At 45.2% G+C, this 18,471-nt stretch overlaps 2 long non-coding RNA genes across 51 annotated transcripts in view; one reads left to right on the top strand and one right to left on the bottom strand.

Annotated features, from left to right (window-relative positions):
- Nucleotides 1–12,486, top strand: part of LOC110356114 (uncharacterized) — a 157,608-nt gene extending 145,122 nt beyond the window's left edge. For all 8 annotated transcript variants that reach the window (XR_010466417.1, XR_010466416.1, XR_010466421.1 and 5 more), the window contains 3 exons: nucleotides 4,691–4,856; nucleotides 8,601–8,656; nucleotides 9,952–12,486. This is a non-coding gene — a long non-coding RNA (uncharacterized LOC110356114). The remainder of the gene's footprint in view (nucleotides 1–4,690; nucleotides 4,857–8,600; nucleotides 8,657–9,951) is intronic.
- Nucleotides 11,606–18,471, bottom strand: part of LOC102094206 (uncharacterized) — a 147,828-nt gene continuing 140,962 nt past the window's right edge. For 36 of the 43 annotated variants that reach the window (XR_010466427.1, XR_010466426.1, XR_010466449.1 and 33 more), the window contains one exon: nucleotides 11,606–17,970. This is a non-coding gene — a long non-coding RNA (uncharacterized LOC102094206). The remainder of the gene's footprint in view (nucleotides 17,971–18,471) is intronic. The other 7 variants (XR_010466464.1, XR_010466461.1, XR_010466430.1 and 4 more) reach the window with 7 other exon arrangements.

Here is an 18,471-nt window from a genome sequence, read left to right as displayed (position 1 = left end):
CTAACACACATCCCCTAAACATTGCTGGTGCTGAGCTGCGAGGACGCGCAGTAGGCAGTACAGTTGTGGCCGCAGATCCAGGAATCACGCTGTCTAAAATGAACCAACAACAGCACTACTGGTATGGCTTGAAATTGCAGATACCAAAAATGCAACAGCAGAAGAGCGTGTGCTGGTTTTGGGCTGCCTCTATTCAGACATACTAACAGTTAAGCCAACAGCTAGTTATTATAGTGACTCCTACATGTATAGAAACTGCCTGCCCTGCATAGACTTTCCCAAACTGGTGCTCTTGAGTGCTGCTGCAGTAGCAGCTGGTCAGAACACACCTTCTATGTGTGCTGCTCCGCTGGCATCCTTTTTTGGTGTGCTCTGTGCCTCTTACTGGTTGTGCCATTCAATCTGTGTCTGTAGCAGTTGCTCTGTCCACTTATGGCTCCTACAAGGCAATTCTCTTGTTTATTCCTGCTTGTACTGCCGGGAATGAGGACTAATTGCTGTCAGAGGATCTCGTTACTCTTTCTATAGCACATCAGCTGGACATCCAGACTCCCTTACCTAGTGAAGCTGCCTGCTGATGGACTAATCCTTTTATGTTAACAAGATGGTTTCATAGCGACAGTCCTGCTGCAATTACAGTGAGAGGCGCGGGGTGAGCGGGCGTGTGCGCTGGGCTGGCTGGCGGGGCTGCCAGGCGCCACTCAAAGGCTCCTGCTCTGAACCAGCCCCAGGACGAGCCGGTTTCTCCTCCATACTCCAGGTGAGGCTTCCATGTCCCAGAGCCTTTGGGAACCCTCCTTGGGACCTCTGGCTTCAGCAGCAGGGACTTCGTAGCTAAAAATGTAACGTCCATGGAGCCTGTTGTGGTTGAGACGGACAAATGACACAGACCAAGTTCTTCCAGGATACAAGTAGTAGATGCCATTTATTGCCACAAGTGCATTTTTATACAGTTTTACCAATTCGTGTGTCTCTTCACTGTTGGTTACAAGTTACAGCAGTAACATCTCATTGGCTAATTTTGCTGTCATCAGTGTTACTCTTCTACTCCCTTCTCTCTCACGGGTGCATCCTTAACATCTCTGGATACCCCTTTACTCCCATCTTTCTCACGGGTAGGCCTTCATATCTTCAAGGCTAATTTCTGTTCCCATGCCCTCCGTCAGGGAATCCACGGACCCACCGCAGTCCCCCATAATTCCCCCTTTTTGTGCTAAAAAATTGCCTTCATTGTCCACTGCAGAGCCCTCCCTGAAATGTGGACCGACAGAAGGACGGCCCGTGGGCTTTGTTTCACACGGAATGTGCTCTTCACCAATTCACGTAGTTTCCCTTTGACTTGGCAGATCCTCCTCAGCTCTCTGCAGCGAGCAGGTGTTCTCCGTATTTCCAGTCTGTGAACTTAAAGAAATTCTGAAATAATTTGTCATTTTATAAATAAGTTATACGAGCTGTCACCGCAAATCTGTCACCGTGCAGGCAGGTGCAAACATGCGCTGTGTGCAGGGAAAGGCACTGACATGGAGATCGGAATAAAGGCCATCTAAAAGCAATTACATTTCCATGTATGAGGCAAACACAATTATTTAAACCGCTAGTCAAAAACAGTTGATGAAATAGATAATTAAAAAAGATTGACCTGAAAGCTGATTTTAAATTGTTCTGTAACGTGCACATAACTCATATAATTGCTCTCACCTGCCCCAGCCTCCATTAAAAGGAAATTTCACCTAGGAAAAAGATTATATATGCAGCACACGGTGATTAAAATAAATACATATTCTCTCAAATGCTGGAAATTATGTGAGGAACTGTATTAAAAAGTGGGAATGAATTAGCCCTGCATTGCAAATGGTACTGTGGTCTGTCGTTTTAATAAATCACACTCAAGAGGCACTGAAATAGAAAGTATGGCAATGCACTAGACAACAGAAATACTAGATGGCCTATTGGATGTAGATATATAAAAATTAAGCTGGAAAAGACTGGAAAAGATCATAGAACCATTTAGATTAGGAAAGAGCATTAAGATCGTCAAGTCCAACCGCTGTCCTGGCACCGCCACGTCCACCACTGGACCATGGCCCCAGGCACCTCAGATTTACGTGTCTTAAAGAGCTGCGGGGCTGGTGACTCCGGCGCCCGGGTGCCCTGGGCTCTTTGGCACCGCGCTCTGCTCCTGTGGCACGTGAGCCGCTCGCAGAGCTGGTGGCTTTGTGCAGGGCTTTCCTGAAAGGAGATCTCGCAGTGCCTCTGTTGCGAGATGGTGCTCCTGGCTCAGGCTTTGGTGACTTGATGCTCGGCTGGAGCAAAGAAACATGACTGTTGAGACAGCCAAACTGTGGCAGTTCATACCTGATTCTGTTGCTCCTGATCTTCTCCATCATGGTAGATGCTTTCAGTACTTATGGCCAAGTATATGTGTTGGCAACACAACCATCAAGTAAAAACTAAATTGATTTTGACCTATGGCTATCTATATATGCACAATTCAGGGAAACTGGTTAAAGGGAGGGATAGCAGCAAAGGACACTTTTTTGAAGAAAATCTTATAAGAGTCCAGTTTTAATGGCTCTGCCAGTCTCATTGCAGAACATGAGAGCTCTGCTTGCAGTTGAAAGCGCTCTCCTCTGCACACAGTGCTGCTCTGAACCTGTCACTTCTCGGAGGCTCTTTCTCAGGCAGTCTGCATTTTAAATCAAGCAGTTGTGACAGTTTTCACTGCAAAAGGGGACAAATTAGTGAAAAACAGCACATAGAGAAACTTGGTTACAATAACTGCTAAACAACAATGACCAGAGTTGCTGGGAGATAACTAATTGGCTCAGATTTTTGCAGTGACCATCCATAGAAGAAAGAAAGTCATGTAGGACTGGAGCAGCTCGCCGGCTTCGGTGCCTCAAGTCATGAATTACAAACTGGCACAGACTGAGATCATTAATCCTGCGTTTATTGACAGGTTTGAAAGCCCTGGGTAAACCGTGGTTAGAAATTGAGCTGGGAGTACAATCTGCTCCCGCATCTAGGATATTCCTGAAGCCCTCTGCAGTTTCAGATACGTTTGTTTTCCCATGGGGCCTTTGAGAGAGTGATGCAGGTCATCCCATTTTTGTGGATGAGATGTTGAAGCTCAGAGGTAGATGCGCTGAATTATGACTTGAAGCCAAATTTTCACCACCTCCCCTGCGTGTCCCTTCTTTGTGCTTTGCAGGAAACTAGGCTTGCAGACCGGACATTGCTGATTTCGTATTGCAGGCTTTGTATCCAGGTCCAGGCACAGTCTGCGACTCCGAGCAGCGGTGGGATGGAGTGGTTAGGAAGGAGCTGTTTTACTAATCTGCTTCCAGAGCCCAGTTTTCACATCTGAGTCTTATGATAGGAGATCAAAGGCCCTCATTAGGGGACTGAATCCAGTATTTAATACACTTAATGCCCACTTTATATACTCATAAGATAGCCTAGTTTCTGCATTAAACAACATTCAAGCTGCTTTTGACACTTAATGAAGGGACAGAATGAGCGGTTTGAAGGCCTCATTTTCTGTGCTGTTACATGGTGGTGAAGCAGGATGGATTTCAGTAGTTCTACTGTCATACAATCAGCCTGTCAAAAGCAGGCTCAGTCTCCAGTGCTCCACATGAGGGGATACAGGACTATCCTAATTAATGCATCTGTCTTTCAAAACCTATCCTGTGATACCCTGCACTATCATCTTCGAAACATCCTGGACGTGGGGAATGTCACGACTTAGGGTACGAGTGCACACTATTAGTATGTAAGTTGTATTGGAACTGATAAACCTATCAATCTCTTATTACTCAGGTATTGGAAACCAGACACGTAATTCTCCTGGGGATTTACCTGGAGCGAGATCAAAAAGAAACTGCTTTCTCCCTTCCCTGTGTGAAGGTTCAAAATCTGTTTTGACTAGAGACGTTGAAAATAAATAAACATATGAAGTGACCTGAATAATTTGAGCAATTCCCTTGTGACTAAGGCAGGAAGTGTCTGAAACATGAAAAGTTGCACCCGTGTTCAAATGAGAGAGGTCCTAGTTAATTATTTAGAGCAACCGAAAGCTCATCAAAAATTTAACCAAGATTTATTTCTCCGTGATCGTGCAGGCACCACAATGTGCAGAAATTGAAGCTTTAACTCTGTTCAGTGAAGCTCCTGACTTTCAGCTCGCAGCCTGCCCGTGCCGGCTCGCGGGGCAACGCGGCCTCTTCCCCCATCTCCCATCTCCCCAGGCACCTACAGAAAATTGCCTTTGATTGTTGGTGATGCTCATTAGCACGGTGGGTTTAAATAGCATACCTAGGGCAATGAATAACTTACAGCATTGGAACTGCTGCTGGGGGAGCTGTGCTGGCCCTAAGGAGCTGCAGCTTTTCAAGGCTACAGCCATTTGCCCCGGTAGATGCTGTCAAACGCAAACCCACCTGCAGCACAGCCCGCTCCTCTCCCACCTCTGCGGTCGTGCGGCTACGAGCCCTGGACCTGGCAGAGCTCGTGCTCCCTCAGATAACCAGTGCTGCAAACTGGGAGCTGCTTTTAAGCAATTGAGTTCAGATCTCGCCGATGTCGTGCATGCTGGGTCTGCGCCGTTGCCCTTGTCTTTGAAGTCCATTGCATTTGTGATTTTTCTTTGATCGTTGCTGTAGAAGTGACTGAAATGTTTTTCTGGTAGGTTTGCACGCACGCAGGCGTGAGAGGGCTGAGAACTTCGGTAAAGGCGGAGCATCCTGTGGTGCGCCAGCTCACAAACCCCACTCGTGATCGGCCCTGGAAAGAACACGAGAGGATGGAGATGAGGAAAACCAGGCGGGTCTGGAAGGAAGAAACGTCCGTGTGAGGTGAGCGGAACGGACATGGGCCGCGGTGGAGGTGGAGGATACCCTGCTGGGCTTTCCAGTCATGAATGATATTGGTAACAGAAGCAGGGAACAGTTGTTCACACTTTCTCACAATACATGAAATACTTTTCCTAGTGAAAAGATTTCTCATAAATAGCTAAAATAAACCCTCCAGATCAAGCTGAGTATTTTAATGCTTTGTAAGTGGTAACTAGGGAAAGAAACTCTATAAGGTTTGCATTTTTATTTGAAGTATTACTGTATATTTTGATTCATTTGGCTCAGTTCATGATATAATGGAGCATAACTGATGTAACTTGGCTTGATGTGTCTCCTTGTTACACATACTGGAACAATATCTGCAGAAACATTTGAAATTACACATTTTTTCAGACATCTATTTTAAGGATCGGTAACTTCAAACAAGCAGAGCACTTAGGCGTATTTGAAAGGCTTATTTCCTGCAATCATGCATGGGTCATGGCTTCATCCTCATCAGAAAGCACACGCTTCGGGATCCTGATTACAGGAGCGACAGGGGAGGAAGGACACAGAAAGAAAAGTGCCAGTTTTCAAAAAGAGCCCAGACACCTTGCAGCCCACCAGGAAATCCTGGATGCTCATTTAGAAGATACATGATTTTGCACACCCCGAGAGGCAGAACTGAGTTGATGACTCAGAATATCTGTTAGGAGAGCTGACGGTGCTGCTGTGCACCGTGTGTCCACGCGTGACACCGGGACAGGCTCCGCGAGACCCGCCTGCGCTGGCAGGCCCTGGGCAGCCGGGTGGCACCAGCACCTCACGCCAGCATCGCTCACCTAGTTACGGCATTTCTTAGTATTTTGTAATGAGGTTTTTAAACAGAAAGGCAGGCTGTGCATTGTTTTTGAGTGAAGCAGGAGCAGGGTGGCTTCCCTTGGCCATAAGCACAGCTTCTCTCAAATGAGATGGGCTAGCGAAGGCATCCTGGTGTTTTGCTGGAGAGGTGGAAATGAATCAGCTTTCTGCAGCTAAGAACTTTGAATAAGTTAAGCACATAATTACCTGTGAATAAATTAGGAAATGCTAAATATATTAATAGATACCATATGGTTTTTTGCAAGTTCTTAACAGAAGGCTCATAAAAGTACATGGCTACATTCAGGAGTTCCCCAGTCACACACGTCTCCTGCATCTTCTTTCTGTACTCACCGCTTGAGAGCCAGAACACCCCTTCAGTGGATGTTTAAAAACTTACAGCCATCCTTTTGAGGCCTGTGAATATATAGTGAAAGTCTGTTTATCCCTTTCAATTACATGTAGACGAAATGTCCAATACCCAAATTTCTCAAGTAATTTAAAGAAGTTTGGATATTCGACAATTGAACAGGAGGTTTTCATATTTTAAAAAATGAAGAAGGGAATTTCCTGTGGAACTCAGTTTCCTTTACTTCACACATCATTGAAACGCTGATATTTCTGGAGTACGGGACTGTTGAAGGCACACTGTTACTACAAATCATCGTTACTCTTGCCTTTAGGAGCTCTTGCAGTGTCCTGCGTCAGGCGCCCGTGCTCATTGCTGCAGTGCTGCCCGCTCACTTCGTACCTCTCTTTAAAGAGTCGCCAGGCAATGTGGCGCGGGCGCCCCAGGCTGCTCTCGTTTCCCTCGCACGGCGATCCGGCGAAAACTGGAGGGAGCACAAATGGTGTCGGTGTTTACCTTTGTTTGCACCCTTTATGCTGTAGTCATTGTGTTATCTCCCCAGAGACTTCTCCAGAAATGGGGTTATAATTGCCCTCCCCGGTCACATTTTTCCCGCTGCCCGGTAACGTCCCATGCAGCGCCCAGGGCTTCACCGCACAGGCGCAGGCTGGGGCTAATGGGCTCTGGTTCAGATACACGAAGCAGAGGCAGGATCTTAAGGTCTATTTAATCAGCCCAGTAATTCAAAATTTGATTTGAGCTTGAGTTGTTTATGTATAAGAGAAGATTCTGCTTCTGGAGGGATTTCTGGCCTCTGCGCTCTGTGTACACCAATTATTGGAGATGCTACAACCAAACAATATCCTGAGCAACCGCAGTAATAACAGCTTAAGAAGGATAAACTTTTCCCAGCGCTGTAAAAATAAGATTTTAGGAGACATTTCAGCCGTCTTGCAGGAGAGTGATGAGTAACCAAGTGATGGACATGATATGGGGACAGAGACGATGTGCAATGTGGTGAGAGCCATTGCCTTAATGTGCATTTCTGCATGTGCCGAGCTCCGTGCTGCTTTGGCTGCTCCTCCAGCGCCACCCAGCCTCTCCAGGTTTAATCCCTGGCGCAAGCGTTTGCGACCCACGTGGTGCTGTGACTATGACACGGGTATTTCTACTGCAAATCCTGCAGGAAATAATGGAGGCCTTTTCGCTGGGAGCGTCTCGCTGTTGCGGCGCTGCTGTCTGAGCTCCCGCGCGGTACACGTCCAACTGTGGCGATGCAAGTCTTGTCTCACCGGGCAGCTGGTAGTTGTCAAAGGTGTTTCCAAACCTTCTGTAAGTGAAGGAAAAGCCAAGAAGGCGAGGCTGCACATTTTAGAAACCCGATTTGTAAATGCCAAACTCAAATATTTTGATTTTTAAGCTCAAGTTTAATTTCCCCGCTGTGAAAAGCCTGTTTCTCCCTACCTGTCACACTCAGCAGTGCTTCTGCAGATGAAAAGCAACTCTCCATTCTGCAGCCTCCCACAGACATATGCACGCACATTATGTCCCACGTTTAATTGCCTTTCAAAACTGTCTTATCTTGGCACGAACTTGTCATTGGTTTATCTGTGCTCCGGATAAATGCATACCTAATCTTATTAGTGGATGCACTAAGAGCAGGCAATCTCATTAATAGCCACCCTTGAGGGATTTTTATCCATGGATCAATTTCATAATTGGAACACAGCAACATAATATAGAAATGCAGCCCTTGGGTGGCACAGCCGTTCTCATGCTGTTCTCATGCTGTTCAGTCTTGCACATCTTACGGAGGGGGAAAAAAAAGAATCCAGAAGGAAAGAGTGTATTTTTAAAGCAGATATCCTTCTTGAGCTGCTTGGGTTTCCAGATCATGCCACAGGCTTTACAGCTTGATTTCGTAGGTTCATGATTGTTACTGGCTATGCAAGTTCTATCATTTTTAGCCTGGATAGTTGCTAAGAATAGTTTCCCTTATTCTTAGTGGCAGTACATTGAATTCTGTGTACTCTTTGTTGTAGCACATAGAATTCTACTAACTTGTTAGCTACATATAATTTTAAAAAGCAGCAGGAGCTATATAGCTTTTAAGAATTATGTTCATTTATTCAGTGACTGCAAAACACCCTACTAAGAGTGTAATAGCTCTTAAAGGCTTCCTAATCAACTTTACTTCATCATTAAATAATTATGCTTTGTGTATCTGAACTGCACTTTTGTCACATCTCATATACAGGATGGTTAGTGAATACGAGTCATTACTGAGGCTGAGTGAACCATTCATAATTAAACCTGAACCAAGCAGAACTGCCTGGATTGGAGTTGTCTGAAGCTTTCAGCAAGCCTGGGCTAAGTGTCCAACAAACTTTGGTTCAATTATATCCAAACCCCAGCAAAATAAAACGTATGTATAGTTGCAGAGAGCCAAGCCCCAGCAAGCTTTCCTCAGTCTGGTGGATCCCCCGTGCCCCTCGTCGGGATTGTTACAGCTCTGATAAAAGGGATGAGTTTTCCTTCTCCCTCCCGCTCTGTAGGTGCGCAGTGAGGACGGACACCACTGAGGCTCTTGGAATGTGTACATGAGAAATTAGTAAGTATTTATTTTACAGTATTACCTATTTGTAGCTGCAATCCATGCAATGGCACGCGAGGTTTTTCACATTGCTAGTGAAAACGTGGAAGAAATTGCGGTTGTAATGGCCTCATGCTGGTGATAAGGCAGCCGGTATGAATCGTGGTGGCAGTTCACCATCACTGGACGTAAAGGATGACCCGCTGCTTGCAGGTGTGAACCACATCTTTCCAAAACACAAGCTCTGTTTCAAATCAAATAACCAACTGAAGGTGGAGGGGCTGGGAGGGCAACTGACTGATAGGGAAATTTCGTTGTGGCATGCCATTCAATTGCTTCATTTATATTTCATTAAGCATGAAATTATGTTTATAATTGTATTAGACAAGTGTGTGAGAGATATTAGCTCATAAGCCCAGCCTGAATTAAAACAATTATTAATTATTTTTTAATTTTCAATGAAATTGTGCACCTGAATTCAAAGCACTAGGGAAAGTGTATTTTTTTAATTCCTTAAAAACATCACACCGAGGCTGCTCTGTAACTGAGAGTAGGTGTTATTTAATGCAAACGTGTCACCCAAGAATGCACCTTTGCATGATCTCTATGGAGAGCGGTGCCGTAGCGCCAGAAGTGACAGCCGGTCCAGCCGGCGCTTCCCGCTGGGATCCGTTCTCATCCACAAACCCTGCGCGGTGCAACCGGAGCGACAGCTCAGAGCAAAACGGGCCCTTCTCTGTACTTTGTACATACACAGAAATCAAGAGCTACAAGAGTTTTTGTTTGTTTCTCCATCTAAAATCTATCAGGCCTGTGGCTCTGTTGTACTTTTCTACTTCATCCTGTGATACTAATGCATACGCAAAAATCCCTTGGACTTGAAAGGGACGGCCTCGCCTGGTGTAAGGGCTGCAGGGTGTTTCCTGAGGTCTGGCAGGCAGCGCTGGCTTCATTAAAAACCCTCCAACCTTCAGCCAGAGCTGTGGCACACGGAAAGTTCTTCATTTCACCTTCATATCTTTTTTTTTTATTGCTTTCCAGCTCTCACACTTTTTCTACTAATGATTGAGGATCTCAAGCACTTTAAAACAAAGCTTTTCACCTCTAGATACTTTTTCAATCTCTGTGAGAAGAACAGGTTCCTCATGGGCATTTATCTTACAACGTGCTCCCTGGCGCCTCGGACAAAAATATTTTGAAACACATTCCTTTTCATCTCAGAGCTTTGTGAGTGCCAGGCAATCCAATTTGTTATGTATTTCTTTTTAAAGGCTGATTTTTGGCTTTTGTACTTTCTGTTCCTTTGTGTGCAGGTGACCACATGGTTTCATTCACTGAAACAGCCGATTGCAAAATTAGACAAATACTTTGACTTTGCCCCCGGCTTTCGCGGCTGCTGCACCTCTGAAGGCTCCGCTCACCTCTAATTACACGTCCGCTGAAATCATGCAGAGAAGGACCAGTGTAAGTCATTAGCCGTCCTAAATGAATGTGCAGCTGACTCGCTAACAACGGGATTAACACTTGACAGGGAAAGCGGTGCACGCTGAGGAGAGGGTCATCGGGTGACTGCCTGTTACACAGAAATAATTGCCACGCGATGCTGAGAGAAGCTGCTGTCTGCAGGCTGTGTTTGCTGCGCGGGGATGTGTCCTCTGTCACCTCTTACCCTCTGCACGGCACAGGAGGTGAGCCTGGGCAGCGGGCACCCGTGCGGACCGGGGAGCGTGAAAACAGGTTCTGGAAATACAAGGCGATCTCCAGCCCAGGGATGTTCAATTGGAACCACCCACCTACTAAACAGAGCCCAAACGTTTTAAAAATGCCTCTTTGCTTGATCTTCCACTGCCGTAGTATTGTGCGTGGCTTGACACAAATGGTTGGTTTGGGGTTGTTTTTAATTTTTTAAAGATTGAAGACAATAGTAGGCATAGTAAAAATATTTGTCTTCTTCCCCTACCTGCCATTTTCTTATTTAAATGCACTTCATGATTCCATGAAATATCCACACTACAATGAGCCTTTCCTAGATTAAACTGTCTCCAGATAGAGTCTTCTCTAACTAGTATTTTACCTTTTTGAGAATACAGTTCCTATTCATGGAGTGTAACAGATCTGTTAATTCTGTGGCCACGAAGAGAAAGTACCTGTGGAGGACTTAAAAATGCAATGACAGTTAGAAGATGTGCTGCAAGGCTGAGCGAGGGGATTGTGGTCACCGCTGTCACCATGGTGCTGTTGATGAATTACTCAACTGTGCTTGCTGAAAATATGCCACTACATTAGCATAATGTCATGTGGAATATCCTGTTCAGCAGCGAGAGTGATCTTACAGTTAGGAAAGATTTTGGGTAGGACTTCCTGCTAGAATAAATGCTCATCACTCTATTGAAGTCACTGCAGCTGTTACGATTCAGATGGAGCAGACAAGGACTGAAATGATGGCAGAGCATTCAGCGCGCACTTGGGGTCGAGCAGAAAGTGGCTCCAGGTTGGAATTGTGAGCAGGGATGCATTTTTCTTTAGTGCTCTCTTGCAGTGCAGAACTTGTGTACCAACTGCAATAATTCTCAGCCAGGATCACAGGGGATTTCCAGGTAAGCAGAGTCTGGAACTGGCTTTTATTTGGTTTATTGTTTTAAACTTGCCAACAATACGTGATGGAATACTTCTTGGCCTATTTTGGAAGAACTGTACCGTTTCATAGCAAGTTAGCTCGGTCAAAGAAATCTAACTGGACTAAACATAGATACACTTTGACATCTTTAGCCCAATTTAAAGAGAGGGGAATTTTGTGCAGACATTTTAAGTTATCCAGTCAGCCACTGAGCTGATGATACAATAACAACACACAACTAAGGCTGAGGGAAGACACAACAGCAGTGGGGTGGTATTGTACAATGTGAAAAGGATGTTCATATCCAAACATCACATGCACAGCTGAGCATGAATTCACATTAGATCAACTTGAGCTTCAACCATATATTTATTAGATATGGGTAGAAACAAGTATTTTTCAGTAGCGGAGTACTAATATGGCAAAGGTTTTCATCTGGTGAAATGCATGACTTCTAAAAACCTGCATATGGCTAGGATTTCCAAAGGCTTGTTGAACCGTACAGATTTTCATGAGTGAAGCTAAAGACACAAATCCACATTTTGTCCTACTGGCACTGAAACGTTTGAGCACGGTGCATGAGTGGAGCGGGTGAGGTGAGCGCAGCATTGATAGTCCCACACTCAGCCTCAGCCTCCTCGCTGCACGTCCCCGCCAGCCCAGCTCAACCCATCGTTGGGCTCTTGCGCCGAGTGCAGCGGAGGGATCTGTGCTACTCATGAGCAAAAAGGCCACAGAAAAAAACAATGACGGGAAGGAAGTTTACGGCTGAGCCAATGGACATCCCACAGATCGTCTTCCATTCACCGCGGAGTACTGCTTCCCTGGGTCTGATGAACTGACATCTGGTTCGTGTATTTGCCTGATTATTTAGTTCTCTGCATCACTTTGAGCAATGTAATCTCTGTAATTGGTACACAGAAGTTTTTCGAGTATGGTTAAAAGAGCAGATTCTGTGTCGAGGTCCCATCACGGTTGTTTTTGCTATCGGCTTCAGAAATCATGCAAAAGAAGTCTAATTTTGTGTTTATTCATTTACAGAGGTACCGTATTTGCAGCCTTGGAAACAGTATTTAGGTCTGCATGCGAAGGAAATAAAATGCCCTAATTAATTTTCTGCATCGTTGAAACGGAGGTTCAGTGGAACGCAGCGGGCAGAGATTGCAGCCGTCAGAGAACCATCCCGAACCAACCCTCCAGCGGACGGGGAGCAAAAGGTACCGCGGGACGGTATGTGAGATGATGAAAATGCTGACAAGAGGGGTTTGGATTAGATAAGCAAATCTCCCTGTATCTCAAACAAATCTGAGGTTTTCTTGCTCTGTTCTCGCCCCGTCCCAAGTCTGCCATGCTCAGCATTTTGTTTCGGAAAACAGCCCTCAATCTATTTTTACACTTCAGGCAATAGCAGTCTGGATGAAACACTCCTTATTTGTTCCAACCCGAAGGGTTATTTCGTGGAGATACGAGGGCGGTCGCTGCCTTCACAGTGGCGCAGACTTTAATAGAAAGAGGCCTGAGCTGTTTGGTCCAGGGTGGTTTTTAAAGGCTGCCCAGCAATCATGCTCTCAAAGCATCTGTGGCATCCAGAGCTGCCCTGCAAACCCCGCACTGGGCTGGAAAAGCTCTTGCTCAGAGTGTTTGCTTTTGTTTCTTTGGGTTTTGTGGGTTTTTTCTTTTTAATGTATTTTTTTAATTATTTATTTTTACTATAAGCAACTGTATTGAAGTGTGGATACTACTGGTAGGATTGGTATTTTTCAACAGGTTGATTTTGCAGTGGTAGACTTGCTCATACTCTAGTTCAAATTCCTCAGGAGGCTTTAATCCCAATACGTCTAAGAAGTTCAGCAACGTTCATAAGGCATCAGACAGGCCAGTATTGACTGATAGAGCTTTCAGTGCCCACATCACAGCAGCAGTCGTCTGAAATACATTCCGTTGGTGAACAGGGGCAGAAAGGGCTCAAGTATCTCTGGTCCCAGGAGAGCAACAGGCATTAGAAAGAAGTTTAAACAAATTTACTTTTTGTAAGCAAAAACTGTCAAGTGGTGAATCTGTAGAGCTTTGAAATGAAAAGACCTGATGATAAAGGTTTCTAATTATCAAGAAGTCTGCAAAGAGAATGTTTCTGAAATATTGTCCTGGTCACCAAAGGGGCAGGAAAAGTGGTGGCTCCACATGCAGCAAAGGTTTCAATTAGAGATTTGGAAAAGCTTCCTAATGAAGTATACTTAATCAGGGAAGCTGGCTGCTAAGGGATGCTGTAAAGTCTGAGCTATAAAGGACCAATTATACCAACACCTGTCTGGAATGGGCACAGCAGGATTCTGCTTCCATGCAGTGAAAATGGACTGGAAACCACTGCCGTACTTGGTGCTGGTTTTTTGTACCCCAGAATCCCACGTATGCTGCTCACGTATATATATCCTGAACTGGGCGCAGGTGCTCCCAGCTGGGCTGTGAGTGCTCTCAGGCTCTCTCGCTTCTATAGTGCTGCCTGTCTGGAAAAATAATATCATAAACCTAAATTATGTGAGATCAAAGTCCTCTCACAAGGAAGTCATGCAGATTAAAATTAATTTCATTATTCTGAGCAGAGCAGTCTTCCCTGGGGAAAAAGGTGTCGTCTCGACTGCGCTGAGCTGGCGCCTCAGCTGACTTTAATTAGGGAACACCCTGGCCCATAACCGTCTTTTCTGGGGGGAGGTGATCAAGGATGAGGATCCTGGTGGAGAGGGACGATTTCCCTGCATTCCTCGGTGAGGTTTGCGAAGGTTCTCCCAGGCTCTGTGAACACATCAGCTTCGGATGGTTCCCTGATCTGACCGATGCGATTGCCTGGTGTGTTATGTGAGCAGTGCGGACACACCATCCACAGCTCGGATTCCCCTCTGAAAGCCACGAGCCTTCATGGCAAAGTCAGTGCTGCTTCTCTGGCTTCTAAATCCTGGAATTCAGTCTTAGTCATGAGTGGCAAGAATCAGATCCAGCACTGTAAGTCAGCAGTATCCCGCAAATAAGATGATAAAGCAGCTGTGTTGGCTCTAGAGCAGCTTAACTTTAGGCTTCTGAGTATGATGAATTATTGTTTAAGGAGATGTATTCATAATGCTGTTCCTTCCAAGCAGGTGCTTGATATTTTGAGATCCCTGCTGTATCAGCACTATGTATATTTGGCACAGAAACTGCATGAATATTATAAATTCTATATTTAATTGGGTCTCATAAAGAAATCCTGTAAATCATAGTCATCCCATCAAACAAAACAGGAAATTGATATGGTAAGGTATTCAATAACATCACTTCTTTTTACCCCTAAATATTAGTCAAAACTTTATTGTTTCCTTAAGAAGAAAAAAATTACGATAGCGTCAAGTATGTTCAATGTAGTTCTGTTTATCTGAAAATAACATAAAATCCTAATTCTTAGCACAGAAATCAAGTACTATGAGAAAGTCATTTGATCCACAACACCAAGCCCCCGTGCCAGCGCCGAGCCAAGAAGAGCTCTCTGTTCGGGCTCTCAGCAAGACCACAGTGCCACTGTTTATTCAGGTTGTGCCCTGAGCTTTCCTGCTGCTTTAGATCTTCCTTGAAATCTTTCATTCTGTTTCTCTTTCACGTGTATTTTGGCAGGAAAAAAAATGACAGTGTCATTTGGTCTGCAGTATGTGCCGGAACTCCTCCATTCACATTTGTGAATGCCAGGTGGTGGTGGTGATGTTCTGGAGGGTGAGTTACTGTTGTTTCAGCTACTGGGGCTCCAAAAACCCCAACGTTCTGCTTTCCCTGAATGATAGTTCTTTCTATAGACTCTGAGGCTACAGCAAAGGAACTGAATCACAATAAACAGGAAACAGAACACGCGTGAATCTTACCTAATAAATAAGGTAAAATATACATACCATTGCAAGTGAAAGATTTATATCATCTGGTTTCTGTGTGTTTCAATCTGTACATGACCAAAGCTGCTTTCATTATTAGTGTATTGAGTTCTGTGTACCACTGGATTACATGAAGTACTATTTGCACCCATTTTATCTCTAGTACCTCTATTACATTGAATCAGACATGAGGTAAGAGAGACTTGTACTAAATGAATGCAGTTCATTATTTAGCTGTATCTGGCAAACTGAATAAAGGGAGGGGGGGGTGGTTTTGGCACCTGACCTGCTTTGGTGTCTTTTGCCTGCAGAGTGCTCGTCGTGAGAGAGAACAGTTTGCTACAGGAGCAGCAGCCTCCCGAACACCCACGGGGACTCACGCATGGCCGCGTCTTCCTGACAGCCTCAAGTGCCTCTCGAGTTATTGGAGCTGGTCCTCCAACCCCTGTTCACACTGCTGCTCTTTACTGGGAATTCATCACAGGCTGTTTTATCTGGGTGAGAGCTGAGCATACACATGGGGTTGAGTCCATGCAGCGCATCTACAAATAGACAGACTGCCAGGCAAGGTCCCCGGCCTCGCTTATCAGAGCAAAACGGCTGCGGACTGGACTTCTTGATAGGCCAAGGTGAGCCTGGAGCATCGCGCCCCAGGCAGCTGCACATCCCAGCGTGTGACAGGTAAGACGTGCACCTGCTTGTCACAGGTCAGGGAAAGGTCCCATTTGAGATTGTTTGCAGGTCTGTGTTGAAAAGCCTCTTTGATATGAGTGGCTAGTGCAGGTATGGCAAGAACGGTACTTGTGATAACATTTGAACATCACAGCTGTGTTGCACAGCACAATAGTGATGCTGAAGAAAAGCCACTCATGTTGGCAGCGTCTGTGCTGAGTGTATCGGAAGCAACAGAGCGAATGGCGATCTTCACTGCGCCTGCCCAGGTGAATACGTGTCCCTGCCCAGTTTTCACACTCTGCTGCAATTGAAAGCCAGTGCAAGTTGCAGTCATGTCTGTCAGAGGTGCATATTTCATCCTGCTCAGCAGCAAAGCGTCCCCCATGTCCATCTACATCTGTGCAAGTTGCAGGGAGAAAAGAGCAATTATGGAAGATCAAGAGGAAGCTGGTGAGAACAGGAGTGGGGAACTGGTGTCTGCTGCTGGTTTCCAGTGTGCTCAGGGAAGGGGGAGATGGGTAGAACAGGGTTACTCTACATAATATACATGATTTACTGTTTTCCCTCCTATCCACAATGATCCAAGACAAAAACCAGGCCAACATCGGGGTGCAGGAGTGGTGCTGGTACCAGGGAGTTCACTGCGACCATGAATAACTATAGATTAAGGTATTGTGACTAAGATCCTTTGTGCATGCAGGACGCTATGAATGTGGGTTAAGGAGGCCTAAAATGCAGTGGAAAGTCACCACCCTCAGGTGCCATTTTCTTATTTTACTATTACACAAAGAAAAAAAACGTTGCTCACCAGAAAAGGGCCCGAGCATTATTGCAATGGAGGAGGATGGAGTTACTGCGATGGAGGAGGATGGAGTTAGTTACTGCGATGGAGGAGGATGGAGTTACTGCGATGGAGGAGGATGGAGTTAGTTACTGCGATGGAGGAGGATGGAGTTACTGCGATGGAGGAGGATGGAGTTACTGTGATGGAGGAGGGGACTCTGCTGAAGTCACTGCTGTAAGCTAATGAGCTGTGAAGGTACTTTCAGATACCAAACAATACCTGCACCAGGTTTCCTATCCATTTCACAGAGCATCCAGATTTCTATGAGCATCCAGATTTCTGCTAAAATAAGATTACATCTCTATTGGACTGTCCAGAAGCTACAATGTTGTGATATACTGTATTACCCATACACTGAAGATATATCCTTGGGAAATTATTCCATAAAAATATGTAGGAGACCAGTTTCCTCAGTAACAGCAAATCTCTCAAGCACTACAGTTGAGGTGACGATTCAGCTCTTGGGGTAGAATCCATTTAACTTTGGATTTGGAAAGGCCAGTGCTGGAAGTTAGGGAGCAGCAGATTTATGTGTCACCGAATTATAATGTGGAGGCTCTTTTGCAAATATCCAGTGCTGTGAAACTGCTGACTGCAGGATGCCGTAGGAATATTCGGATTTTTGCCACAAATACAGAAAGCTCAGTCAACTCATCAGATGACAACAGCACCTTTCACTTGCATAAATGAAAAAAACACCCCTGTCCTTATCACAGTTATGAGAATACCTTTCAGTTATTACAGCACCTGCAGCAGGAAGGGTATCGGTCCAGGCCTATGGTTCATTGACAAACCATATTTATATTGTGACTTACTGAAAGCTTTTCTGGAGAGAAAACAGAGGGTATGAAATACTCCTAAACATTAAGCGAATGACTTTATCTCAATACGGATGAACTTCATCGTCTTCCATGCATGCAGCTATCAACACGCTCTTTAACATCTCAGAGATGTTTTAGCCTTATTCTCTGTATCACTGCATTTTCAACTCACAATTTCATGTTTTGCAGCATTTATTGCGCTCAGTCGTCCTCTTTCTGAGGATCAGGGAGTTGATTTACTTGCTGAAACCCAGTGACAGAATCCACTCAGGAGGCCAGAGCTGTTCTTTGTGTTCTAAACACATATGCAAAGTGTATCAGTTAAACAGTGCTAAATTAAAATGCAAAAGGAATGTCCATTATTTTGGGGTTGTTTGCATACACCATGTCCGGTTGCTGGAGGAAGATCACCCACCGCATGCTGTCAATACCACCGAGAATGCACGGAATGGCATCTTGATAAAACCAGACGACCTTTAAAGCTGAAACTGTGAAAGCAAACCAGATAAAAATGTTTTCAAAACACACACAGAAAGCTGTGTAATGGAAGGAAAAGTTATTATGCTCACATGCTTATTTTAAAAGATTGATGCAATTAAAGTAGATATTATTTTAAAACAGCTGAATTTCGTACCACGCTGGCTCCATTATTCATTTTTGAATGAACTTCTGGTTTTTTCCAGTTAAGCAGCAATGCTTATTTTTCTTCACGCGCTCTTCTCGTTTTTCCTCCCATACAGCTAAGACAAACGTTTCCACAGCAGGAATTGATTACTAACTGGTCACTTTAAGCCGCGTGGTTTTCCTTCCTTGTAGTGACCGAGTGACTCCTCCATTCCGCAGGGCTGGCGGGGGACAGCGCTGCTGTCCCTCGGGGGACAGCAGCCGGGCTCGGGGGACAGCAGCCGGGCTCGCTCCCGCTGCTCCCGGGCGCTCCCGTTTGGTGCAGGACACCAGCACTGCCAGAGGAGCCATCACTGTCTCACACT

The sequence above is a fragment of the Columba livia genome, chromosome 15 (assembly GCF_036013475.1).
Source record: "Columba livia isolate bColLiv1 breed racing homer chromosome 15, bColLiv1.pat.W.v2, whole genome shotgun sequence".
In the NCBI taxonomy this organism is placed as follows: domain Eukaryota; kingdom Metazoa; phylum Chordata; class Aves; order Columbiformes; family Columbidae; genus Columba; species Columba livia.
The sequence above is the reverse complement of the archived record's forward strand: the minus strand, read 5'-3'. Positions and strand labels throughout refer to the sequence as shown.